Source organism: Gopherus evgoodei, chromosome 12 (genome assembly GCF_007399415.2).
Source record: "Gopherus evgoodei ecotype Sinaloan lineage chromosome 12, rGopEvg1_v1.p, whole genome shotgun sequence".
Classification (NCBI taxonomy): Eukaryota; Metazoa; Chordata; order Testudines; family Testudinidae; genus Gopherus; species Gopherus evgoodei.
In genome coordinates, this window is record NC_044333.1 from 23249632 (window position 1) to 23262285 (window position 12654).

Sequence of the window (12654 nt, forward strand, 5' to 3'; positions counted from 1 at the left end):
TTGTGGTGTAGACACTTGTACCCCAGAGTCTGGGGTCTAGCCCAAGCCTCTACACCACAATTAAACAGCCCAGTAAGTCTGAGTAAGCTGACATGGGCCAGCTATGGGTGTTTAACTGCAGTGTGGATGTATTCTTAGCAGAACAAACTTTATTGTGTTACTTCCTAAAAAAGACATTTCCCCACATCTGTGGTTCAAAAGGCTGCATCTTTTATAACAATGTTAGCAAAAATCAGGATGGTGACTCTACCCAAGTTAAAAATAGAACATTGCTATTACTATTATATTGTACATAGGAGTAAATTCACTGTCTGGCAAATCTTTGCACTACATGTTCGTTCTATGGTATACATAAAAGGTTTAGTCTATTAGCTTCTCTTTTGTTTTCTTTTTTTTTGTAGTTAATACTGTTGTTTGAGCTGTCTGCTACCTTTGTTTGTGCTAATACAGCTAAAATTGTTAATATAATACCCCAGAAGTAAAAAGCTGAATTACCAAGCTCAGCATTTTTTATTGTTGCATTGTTGAAGCCTATTCATATAGTGTGTGTAAGGAGACAAATGCATTATTGCATAACATTCTTAATTGCACCTCACTCTGCAGGTTTCCACTGGAAACTCTGCATGTTGTATCTTTATAAGAAATATTATGTTGGGAGAATTTAGAGAAGCAGAAAGCTGGTAAACAAATAGCCATTGTACATAGAGATATTATGCATTGTGCATTAAATCTAAATCTTTCAGAAGATTATCAAGATTTTTAGTAAAGCAATTCCAAAGACACTGACTCATCTGCTTATTATATCTAGTACAGTACGTGCCTTTACTTTGTTCCTGAAAAGGAAATATGCTACCAGCCTTAGTTACAGTTACTGCTTCCATGCGTCTAAAAATTGTCAAGATATTCTTTCAGCCACAGACACACACATTTTTCAGATTTGAAAATATTTAAAAATTGGAGGGTAGGAGGGAGAATCTCCAGTCTGGATTATATTGGATAAGTAATCGAGTGTGTTCACTGCGGTTGGAGCAGAGAAAGTGGAACATGGAGTGCTCGCTACTTGAATAGCTTTTCCAGATTGTTATATGTCTATATTCTCTCATTCTTAGATAATTACAAGGGTATAAAGGTTCAGCTGAGTGGTGTTAGAAGGCACATGCACACTATAGAGGCAGAGAATCTCATTCAGAGATCGGTTTGGATTTTTCACTCAAAATTGGTATAGGAGTAAATCACAGGCATAGCAGTTATTTGCAAGTTATTGATATGCTATGTAAGGTTCTGTCTTACTGCAAAGAAATTTTTTCATGAAAAAGGCATTAAATCAAGGGCCCAGATCATGTCCCCCAGATCTGTGTTTTGATGTCCTCCCCACATGTATGGATCTCTCTCTCAGTACCACAAGTAAGTGGGAGAGGGTCAGCCTCTACCATGGCAATGTCCCCTCCCCTCCACCTCAGACCCTGGAGAGAGGTCTTTCCTGGGTCAGGATTGATGTTGCAACTGAGGATGGAGAAGGGCATGGAATAGGGGAGAATATGACCATCCTGCTACCGCCCCATTGAGATTTGTCAGAAAAGATAAGGTATCAGCTATGTTACTCTTTCCTTGTTCCTTGGCCTTGTTCCACACTAGGAAATAATATTTTTCATGGGAACATACCAGTTTCAATTAACTTTCTTTGGGAAGGTTTTTCAGGTCCAGGATGAAATTCCTGGTCAAAATGATATTATAGATAGATAGAGATATAGATATATCCATCTCAGAATAGCCAATAGCTAGCGCACTCAGATGGGAAGTAGGAGACCCAGCTTCAAGTCTCTGCTTTTCCTGAGTCCTGGGGGATGTTGAGCCAGAAATGGAGAAGCAGAAATGAAGGAAGGCTGAAGGATGGACCAGCAGGGGAGATAGTCCCAATGCTTTAAGTGTGGAAAGGTCAGATGCAATAGGCAGGTCTGTCCCTTGAAGAAGAAGGCGTGCTGTCAGAGCTGCCCTGGGGATCCCCCTGTTCATAGAATTTCAGTGTGTGGAGGGTGCTGTCGCATGTTGTATTTACTCTTTTGGATTTTCAATAGGGCTTGTGAGCCCTCCCCTTATTGCTCCCTGAAGTCAATGGAAAGATGCCCAATGGGTTTTAGGTCACACTCCTTATCTTTTGCTAAACCCCTTTACAGGATCTGAGCCAGATGAAGAGAGTTCCATGAAGATAGCTGATGTCCTCTCAGCCCATACAGGATGGGACATATGGTGAGATCCTCCATGCAGTTAATCTAGGGGAGATATTTATTCGTATATTTAGTCTCATAGGACAAAATCCTGCAATCTTCAGTCCTTACTCAGACAAAATAACACTGCTTTGATGCAAACAAGAGTGTTGCTTGTATATAGATATTCTATTCTGCATAGGTTCTTATACAGCACTCGTCTAGTATCTGAGCACCTATCAAGGGTTGGCCCATAATTAATAGAAGACACTGTCAGACACTATAGACACCAGTGCAGAACAACAAATACATAATAAAAGGAAAAAGATTTATAAAAACAGAGAGAAATATTTCATTCACTTGTAGTCTTTCCCCTGTCCCTAATAGATAGCTAAATGAAACAAGCTCTTTATTTAGCAGTTTGCAGATGCAAAATGAATAGCTTCCATAAATTAATTTAAAACATATTTTGTCGAAGAAATAACTTTAGTATAAAACAAAGAAATGCATTTTTAGTTAAAATCCTGCAGCCAGTACACATTTATTTGTACTTCAATACATTAACATATTAGACATTAAAGATTGTTAAAATGTATTTAGTGATTCATTTGGAACTCAGCATTCTCTCAGTTTGATTCTTAGCACACAAATGTATGAAGTATTATCTTAACAGTCTGCCAGTTAGTGCAATACTTGAACAAGCTTGTTTTGCTACAGTAGCCATTTCCTTACACATTTCAACTGTGCAAAGTGCAAACACTCAGAAGTATCAATATCTGCAGCTGTTGAATTTCTTTTTATGTAGTCACATTCTCTATATTACAACATACAGAATGTACTACATAGAGAGTTTCTCTCCCATTTTTGCTGCACAATACCTAAACATGACTGCACTCTTAACAAGTGGATTAAGACTTCTAATGATAGAATTATATCTGTGAATGTAGTATCTAGGCAGAGTAGGCTGTGAATGAAATTGCATGGATGTTAGGGGTTGGGATTCAGGAGGACTAATAGCAGTGTGTGGGATAATATACTCTTTCCTAAGCATCACATTCATCTGAAAAGTGTTAGATCTATAAAACAAAAACTGAGCACAAGCCAATGATTTGTCAAAACACTGCAAAGAAATCAAAATATGTATACCGAATATGCATTGAGCTCCAGTATACTCTATTACCTCACAAATCTTGCTGTGAACTGTATTTAAGATCACTGAAATGGACTTTTTACATCATTAGCCAGCCCCCTCTAGCACTCCTTTTTCTTCAATACCACACAGCCATCCTCTAGTTATAAGTCCTCTGGTATTTTCCCCCCTCCCCATTGCAGAAAGGCAGGCAACTCATGAAAAACCAAGCCTAAACAAAGCAGGTAGACTGGATCAAACATAAACCAGAAGGCTGGCTTTATTTTTTCTATTTTCTTCATCGTTGATTGTGTCTTGTGTCACTGCAACAACTCTTGTATCAGGAAGGTTCAGTGGCCCTTCTTTTTGTTCTCCTTTAATACCAATTCTGATTGGCTATTGGGCAACATAGGCCTTACTCTCTTATGCGCTGTATTTGTGCAGCAACTGTGGTATTGATCTGATTAACAACACAAACTCAGCTTCATATAGATATGGATAATTCAGCAAAACAGGCCCATTCTGAAACTACTATTGCTATCAAGGGGAGATTAATTCCCTTCTGATGCACTCCTTTCAGCAACTCTCCTCTGATTCATTGATATCAGAGGACAAATTAGTGCAGTACATAGCTGAACAGTATGATATTAAAATTGGACATTGTTCTGCCTCTGAATCTGAAAATAAAGTAGCAGATAGCTTTTTTATTAAATGACTCGTGCCAGAGCAAAAAGCAGAGCAATCCAAGACATCTTTTTGTTGAAAGTTGCTCTTACTTTTTTGGTTCTATATCAGGATCAAAATCTTTGATGTAAAAAGAGATTACATTTCACAAGAAAAAGGTCAAAACATTTAGTGCTGAGTAAAAGATAACAGACTTTACAACTTTGTGTGTTTTGGCTCTGTAACTTTAGAGAGCAAAACAACATTATGCTGAAAGAGATGTGATGAAGAAGCAAATGCTGACCAACTCATGCATGAGGTTTTTCAAACTAGATCACGTGCCACACACACACACATATTCAACTTTAATAAAACTGCCATTTTATTCATAAAAGTTACTAACAAAAATAACTGGGTTTTTTTTCCAGTTAGCTTGGTTATCAGGGCTTGATCCTGAGCCACTGAAGATAATGGAAGTTATACCATTAATTTCAGCTGGAGCTGGATCAGGCCATAGGAGATTGAAACCAGTGGACAGTATTCCAAGTCATTTGGTTTCTGTATTGGGCCTGAATTTGCTCCCACTGAAATTAATCGGAATGTTACTATATTTACCATTGACTTCAATGGGAGCTGTATGGAACTCAATGTCTTCCTTGTTCAAATGATCTTTTCCTATGATATTGACAAGGTGTTGGTAACACTTGTGCTATCACTCTGTCACCACAGATACTGGATTCTGATTTTAAATTACATTATGAGGTTTGAAGGCCCATACTCACCTTTAGAGACAAGTTCCTCTGCATAGGAACAGGTCGTTCTGCAGCTGCCATTAGGTGTCCTCTTACTGTGATGTCATGTTCACCCATGCATACCTATAATGTACACTGGAGGAGATTGTTAACTAAGGAATATGGCCTATTAGCATTGATGTGGACACAGCAGCAAAATAAGAACAGACACATGCATGGAATTAAGTGGCAGGCTGCAATTTTTATTAAACTTTTAGTACAAGGGAGTGACACTACCAGCACATCACCCAGACTCTTATACCAAGTGTTTGTTTTGTTCCATTGCAGGGGTTACAGGGCTTCTTACCACATAACCCATAACTGGCACTAGGGTTACAGGTTATAACATAAAGAGCCCTGTCAGTGGCACAAGGGTTACAGGCTTCCTTACCATATAACCTATAGCACAGGATGAGCTCTCCTCAACCTCCCCTGCAGGACTTAACTCTCTCTCTTATTAGTGTTTTTCAGTTCACATCATACAAGTACCATAGTGCAATCTCTTTACTGTGAAAGCACAATTTACAAATGTAGATTTTTTTTGTTACATAACTGCACTCAAAACCAAAACAATGTAAAACTTTAGAGCCTACAAAGTCCACTCAGTCCTACTTCTTGTTCAGCCAATAGCTAAGACGAACAAGTTTGTTTACATTTATGGGAGATAATGCTGCCGGCTTCTTATTTACGTCACCTGAAAGTGAGAACAAGTGTTCACATTGCACTTTTGTAGCCAGAGTTGCAAGGCATTTAGGTTCAGGTGACGTTGTAAACAAGAAGCAGGCCGCATTATCTCCTGCAAATGTAAACAAACTTGTTTGTCTGAGCGATTGGCTGTAGTAGGACTGAGTGGACTTGTAGGCTCTAAAGTTTGACATTGTTTTGTTTTTGAATGCAGGTTTTTTGGCACATAATTCTACATTTGTAAGTTCAAATTTCATGATAAAGAGACTGCACTACAGTACTTGTATTAACTGAATTGAAAAATACTGTTTTTTATTTTTACAGTGCAAATATTTATAATAAAAAATATAAAGTGAGCACTATACACTTTGTATTCTGTGTTGCAATTGAAATCAATATATTTAAAAATGAGGAAAACATCCAAAAATATTTATATAAATGGTATTCTTTTATTGTTTAACAGCACAATTAACTGAGCAATTTTTCTAATCACACTATTAATTTTTCCAATTGTGCAATTTTTTTTAATTGAGCTATTGTGATTTTTTTTTTAATCGCTTGACAGCCCTAGTTGGAACTAATCTCAATACCCAATTTAGAGGAATCTTTAAAATTGTGCTAGGGTGCAACTAGGGGACAAATTCTGAAGTCTATACTCAATTTATAATCAGTCTTTACTAGGTAGAGTTTCAGGGGGTGTTTTACCTCATCAAGGACTGAAAAATAAACTGAATTAAGAACCTCAAGATCAGGACCAGACTTTGGAAACAAACAGTGAATATATTATACAAACTCAGTAGAGTTAATTCATTGAATAATGTGGTTAGAATTCTGTGTGTGGAGATGGGAAGATGAGAAAGGAGGTAGAAATATCTATATATTATATATTGACCTGAAACAGACTAGTCAGAGTATAGAACTAAAAACAGATTCATAGAAATTGACTGCTTGGAAAACAACAACACCTCGGTACAGAAATCACAAGACTATTGCCAAGTATGTTAGCATGCTGCAGTAAAACCCCTCTGAACAGGATGCTGTTTCCCACAAGTTGGATTTTGCACCACTGAGTGCCAGGTTAGTGATTTGTCCCACATTAATCACAGCAGCCTGTTAGTCCTGTGTCTTAATATTCAGGGTTAGCAACCAGGATCCCTCCTTAAACTTTCCACTTAATTTTTATGTATTTCTTTAATTTTAAGATAATACCCAACACCCAACACAAATAAGCCAGATATAATAGGCTATTTAAACTTTCTGTGAACTATTCGGGGGGCTTTGCTATTTTTTTATCTATACCGTGTATATCATTCTCTGCTAAGAGAGGAAGTTTTATTTGCCTTTTCTAGCATTCTGAGCTCAATACGACTTTGTAATTTTTAAGGCACACACTTAATGTGGAGCAAATATGGGCAATTACAGACTTGTTTAGAAGATTTTAAAAAATTACAAGTTACTTAGTAACATTCTTAGAAACATATTACACTAAGGAAGTCCTAGAGGCCCAGACTGAAACTGTAATATCACCAGGTTTTTGTGATTTTAGTCTTCTGTGGAAGATATTTGGTTGATAGATTCATATCATTTTTGCCATATCCATTCCAATGCTTTCCAAACCATAACAAAAATATATATGTAGAGATTAGAAAATACAGGATAAATCTTTACATTAGTTGCTTTTTCCTCTTACCTTGGAATATCACATAATCCATTTGAAAATACATAATTGTACCAATTATGTTCCATACGGTGAAAACTTCTTCTCACAAGATAAAAATTGATTTGCTGAGTTCTATCAGCAACTTCTCTATCATCAGGCTAATCGGAACTATTGACCTGTTGATTTGCAGTGACAGGAGTCACACTGTATCTTAATGGCAACAGTACAAGTCTTAGCTAATCTAACAACAATCAGGTATTTTGTTAACAAAAAATAAATGCTTTGCTAAGCTTGTAAACAAAGATTTGGGAGAAGAGTAGAGGGTTTCAAAGCACACAGCAGTAAACCTTAGTGTTTATTTTCTGAAAAGCTGCAGTACTCAGGTCCCTTTCCGCTGCTAAAAGATTGAAGAATGACTTGGAACAGAACAATAATGTCAGGAGAACTAGGAAGTACACACCAGGCAGCCATAAGAACATCATCTGACTTGTACTGGCAATTGATTTCAATGGAATTGAAACTACCTGTCAAGGTCAAGAGTGTTTTCTTGACAGTAGGAACCTCTGTGCTAAGCATAACTATGCAATGATCATTTGTTTTTGAATAATATGTCCAAATAGCAGACTAAATCTGATCATGGAGATACAGTACTTAAAGTTTTGTCCATTTTTAAATAATTTTTGTAACGTCCTAGATAATATTGTTATTGTTGCAGGATAGTTTTATTGAACATTCTCCCCAGAAGAATGTAGCAATACAGATTTCAGCTTTATACTTCCACTAAATAATAAAGCCAACTTTATCAGACACCAGATTAACTGATTTTCTGAATTGTTTAATTCAGCCCCTGAACTAAAAAAACCCAAACAATTATTTGCTCAGCTGTAATATTGAGTGACTTCTACAAGAGGCTTAATCTCCTGTTAGAGGAGAGTACACCCAGCTTATTTTAGTCTTGTATATTTATAAATAGTCCAAGTATGACTATCATTTTTTATTTCTACCATATGATATGTGTGCAGTGCTCTACAGACAAACAGAAGACACATCTCTGCCTTGAAATGCTGACAATCTAGGGGCCCGACTCTGAGGGGTGATGGAGATTCTCCACCCCTGTCTAATGTACCTCACTTGTAAGGACATAACTCATTTTAATCCCCAAGTTACATGTTTACATCATAAAACAGATTACAGGAAGGAAGAGAGGAAGAAATCCCACATCATTTTATATTTCCTATATTAACAATAATTTTGTGTCAGTCATTTTGGTTTTTTGTCTCACATTGTATCCTTCCCATTTGGGCCATGGTAGCTTAGGTGGCATGGCACCTACAATTTAAAGGCCCTAGATTAGACATAGCACAAGAATGAGTGATAAAGAGAGGCACTAAAATAAAGATCACAGGTTATTGTGCCTCAAATCCAGGTCCTACTGAAGTCATAGGCAATACTCCCATTGACTTCAATGGGTTAAGGATTTGGCCCTGTTGGCAAACATGCTTTATTAGACACACAATTCAAAAATAAAAAGAAACTATGCTTAACATGTAGTAGTTGACAATAATTAATCATTAATGAAACCTTTCTGCTAGGTGCAGCAAGCAACAACCAGAGCTGGGTTCAATATCTAGGCATTTCTTTCCATCAATACAACACAGAACCGGCTCAAGTCTCCACCCAGTAACCTGGGGAAAATCACACACCATCTCTGGGTGCCTCTGAGAGGCAATACTTTCCCACTCACAAGCACAGAGTCTAAGTGTATCAAAGAAACTTCTAATAAAAGGAGGGAAGTAACTCGGAGTTAATTTGGGAAAACACCGCAAACAGAATTCATAAACATACACCATGAGTAAAAGACCCACCCCCAAGTAGGTTGGGAAGTGCCCTTTTCCCCTCAGGTTCTTAAGTCCAGCAACCCAAAAGTTCCTTCCACATGCCTGACCCTTCTCTGCACCCCCCTCACAGTTTCTGTCCTTGATCAGTGCATCTGCAGAGTTCACCTCCTGCTCTGAGTGAGGGGTAAAAAGACATCTTACTCGCTCCACTGGCTGCTCACCGGTCAGCTGCTCACCACTCTCGCTGCACCACTCCACCAGCTGTCCTGCTGGCTGATCATCACGCTTCTCCACCGCCGCCCTGCTGGCCGCTCATTTGTCAGCTCTCATTCACCTTCTGCCTCTCTGCTGTGACCTCTTCACATCAGTCTCTCAGTGATTTTAGCTCTTAGCAGTCCTACCACAACTGGTTTCAGCTCTGATTGAGCAATTAAAGTAACAAAAGAGACTCCCAATTAAACCTATTTATCTCTATTCTTTGAACAGTGGGGAAGAACAAGTAGGTTAAGCCAGTCTAGAGAGGACCTGGGGGTGGGAGGGAAGGTTGTACAATCTTTTGACCAAGACACCAGGACTCCTGTCCCCACTCTTTTTACTTTCACAGGGCTCTGACATTCGAGCCCTTGCTTAATGAGGTTCTTTAAACTGAAGGTGCCCCCCTCGCCCCATTTGGGACTGGATAAGCACAGTCCTGCTTTCCTGTATTCCTATAATAATTAAGACATTGGTAACCATATTTCACTATCCCTGCATTCAGTACTGAGGTCATTTGTACTCAACCCCAGCCATAGCTGATCCTTTGACACAGCTGTAAATGATGAATATATAAATAGAGCAGGAGCAAACTGTATTTACATAAACACACCCACAGTCTCTTCCCCTCCCAGCTAGCTGTCAGGGAAGCATTCGTTCAGACTCAGCTTACCATTTATAATATTGATAATCTCAGGGGAATGCAATGGCTTCTACTTGAGGAGTTGCAGGAAAGCCTACTTATAATGGAAAAGCATGGGAAAGGAAAATAATGGACCATATGGCTGCAAGGCTCCCCACTCAGTAAGAAAGAAAAGCCCTTGATGTTGAGAAAACAAAACATGACATCAGAAGAAACTGATTAATAGTGGCTCATTTCTAATTAAATGTACATCAACTATAATTTTGACAAGTTTTTAAATTATTTCTTGTTATTTAAAAAAAAAAATCCTGTTGGAAGTCTAAAAACCCCTAAGCGCTGAAACTGATTTGCAGCAAAATACATCACAGTCATGTCAGTAATTTTTTTTTCATATTTGTACATGAAACTATTTTTAATATGCTGTTTCTCAAATACTGTTAAATTGTTTTAACCAATAAAACTTTTGACCTCTGATCCAAATATGTGTCAGTCTTGCTGAACAGCAATACATGACTGACAATGTAACACTACTGACAATTAGTTGTGGAGTCTCACAGTACATTGTAACTGACATAACAAGAAACTGTAAAAAACTTTGCAAAAAATGCTTTAAAAAACTTTTTTTTTGTATTTTCTTCCATCTAAAGTAACCTAATAATAACGTGGTAACCTTATAGTTATAGAAATGCATAGTTTTTTTTCTGAAAATTCACATAAGCAATATTACATCATGCAGTATACCGGGTTTAATACAACTGTTTCATTACCTGCAAGCTTCTTAGTAACAAATATGCTATTTAAGTTTGGTTTTTTAATTTTCATGTTTCTTGTGTGGTAATTCTCCAATAAATTTCTCTGACTTCCAGCATAAATAAGTTTCATTATTCCTCATTATTAAAAGAAACAAATACATTCTCCTTCACTGAAAGGATGTCATATAATTAGAGGACCTTTCTACATAAAATCATGAATGAAAAAGGTCCTAACAGCTTGCAGGAAAATACTTAATCAGACATTAGGACATTAAATACAGTTAGTCAAGACACATGACATTATTGTACTATCAAATGCTCTCAGAAACAGTCTTTTACAATATGAGAGATCAAAACAGACTTTAGTTTTACTACATCATTAGACAAGTCCAAGCTTTCCAACAATTTATCACTGATTTCTTCATTTGGTTGTTTTAAACATGCTTTTAAAACATACTTGATAACTAGTAAAAATTGTATACAATGCAAATGACATTTCAGATAAGTTTTATTGACTTAATGCTCTGGTAATAAAATTATAACAATCAGTATTATTTTGATTTATTGCAAATTTTACTTTCATTTTTAATGGACTTGGTGTAAGGCAGAGTTGAATGTAATGCTGCTGCCACCTGAAGGTCACTACTGAAAAGTGTGATGGTTCGTTTTTGTCTACTTATATCTAATGAACAGTGAAGATTAAGTAATGAAGGAGGAAAGCAGATAGTGTGCAACATAGCATTATGTTGACACACAATGGTTGTTTCATGATATTATTTGCAACTTGTGGTACAGATTCCACATGCATTTTTTGAAGAAAGTGACATTATTGTGTGCGCATCTGTCAGTGCTCCAATCATTTTGAAAGCTGTTTCAACATTTTCTTTTTGAGTCAAATGGTGTTCTGGCAGTTCTGATAATTTTAACGTAAACTAATTCTAAAAATATTGAGATTTTTGTAAGAATCTTTTTTTCAAAAAATCCTGTATCATGAAACAGACTTCGATTAGCAGATGACATGAAATCATGGAAACAGTTACCTGAAGGGGCAGCATAGGCAGCAAACCAATACCATAATATTTGGGATATATTTTCATAGACAATGAAGAATATGGTATACATAGCATCTTTATGCAATAAAAATTTATTTTATTGTTATAGGGTATTCTTGTCAAAACTGAGTTCCAGCACTACTTTTTTAGAATTCAAGCACAGGTGTGCATGTGCATTCCATACAAGGCTTAAGAGAGGGTGAATTTCCGGGGAGAGGAAAGAAATATTAATATTTAGAATAGGAAGCACCCTACCTGCCCATGCAAAAAATAAAGTGCACAATCCGCTTCTGGAATTTACACACAATTAGGCAAATCTTGGGGTCCTTACTCACATTTTACCAAGGCAAACTCACATGGAAAGCATCAAGAATTCACCTCAGTAGAGATGGAGTAAAACCTGAGTAAGGAACTAAGGATTTGGTCCAATACTTTTCCAGATATTTTCTTCAGAAATGGAAATATGTTGTAGAATGTATACTACTGATTGTATATATTCTTTATTAAAGGGGCAGTAGAGATTTTGAAAGGAAAATAGACCCCAATGTACATTGATCTATGGTAGAGTTCTATAAGTTCTCACATTCTGATTTGGTAGTAAAGTTAAAGAATGTTTTTCTAAATAGAATTGGGCTGACTAATATATTTGGTGCTATGAAATATTTTAGGAATACATGTTATTATCTGTCTGTATATCTGTATGTAGACCTTCAAACTGTAAACATAGGGGTACAACAGCCAAGCCATAGTTAAGGTTGCATCTTGTTAACTATGCTGTGTAGGAGCTAATGTATGTAGTTTTTTTGTAATTAATAATATATATTAGTGTTAGATTATATTAGAGATGGATTTTTTTAAATAAAAAGTGACATTTCCTATTGATTTGTTATTTCAGCCTTTACATAGACTTTTTGCAAATTTTAGGGGAGGAAGTTATGGTGGGTAGGTTGTGTAAATCTGGTGGAATGACAGTAATTGCTGAATAA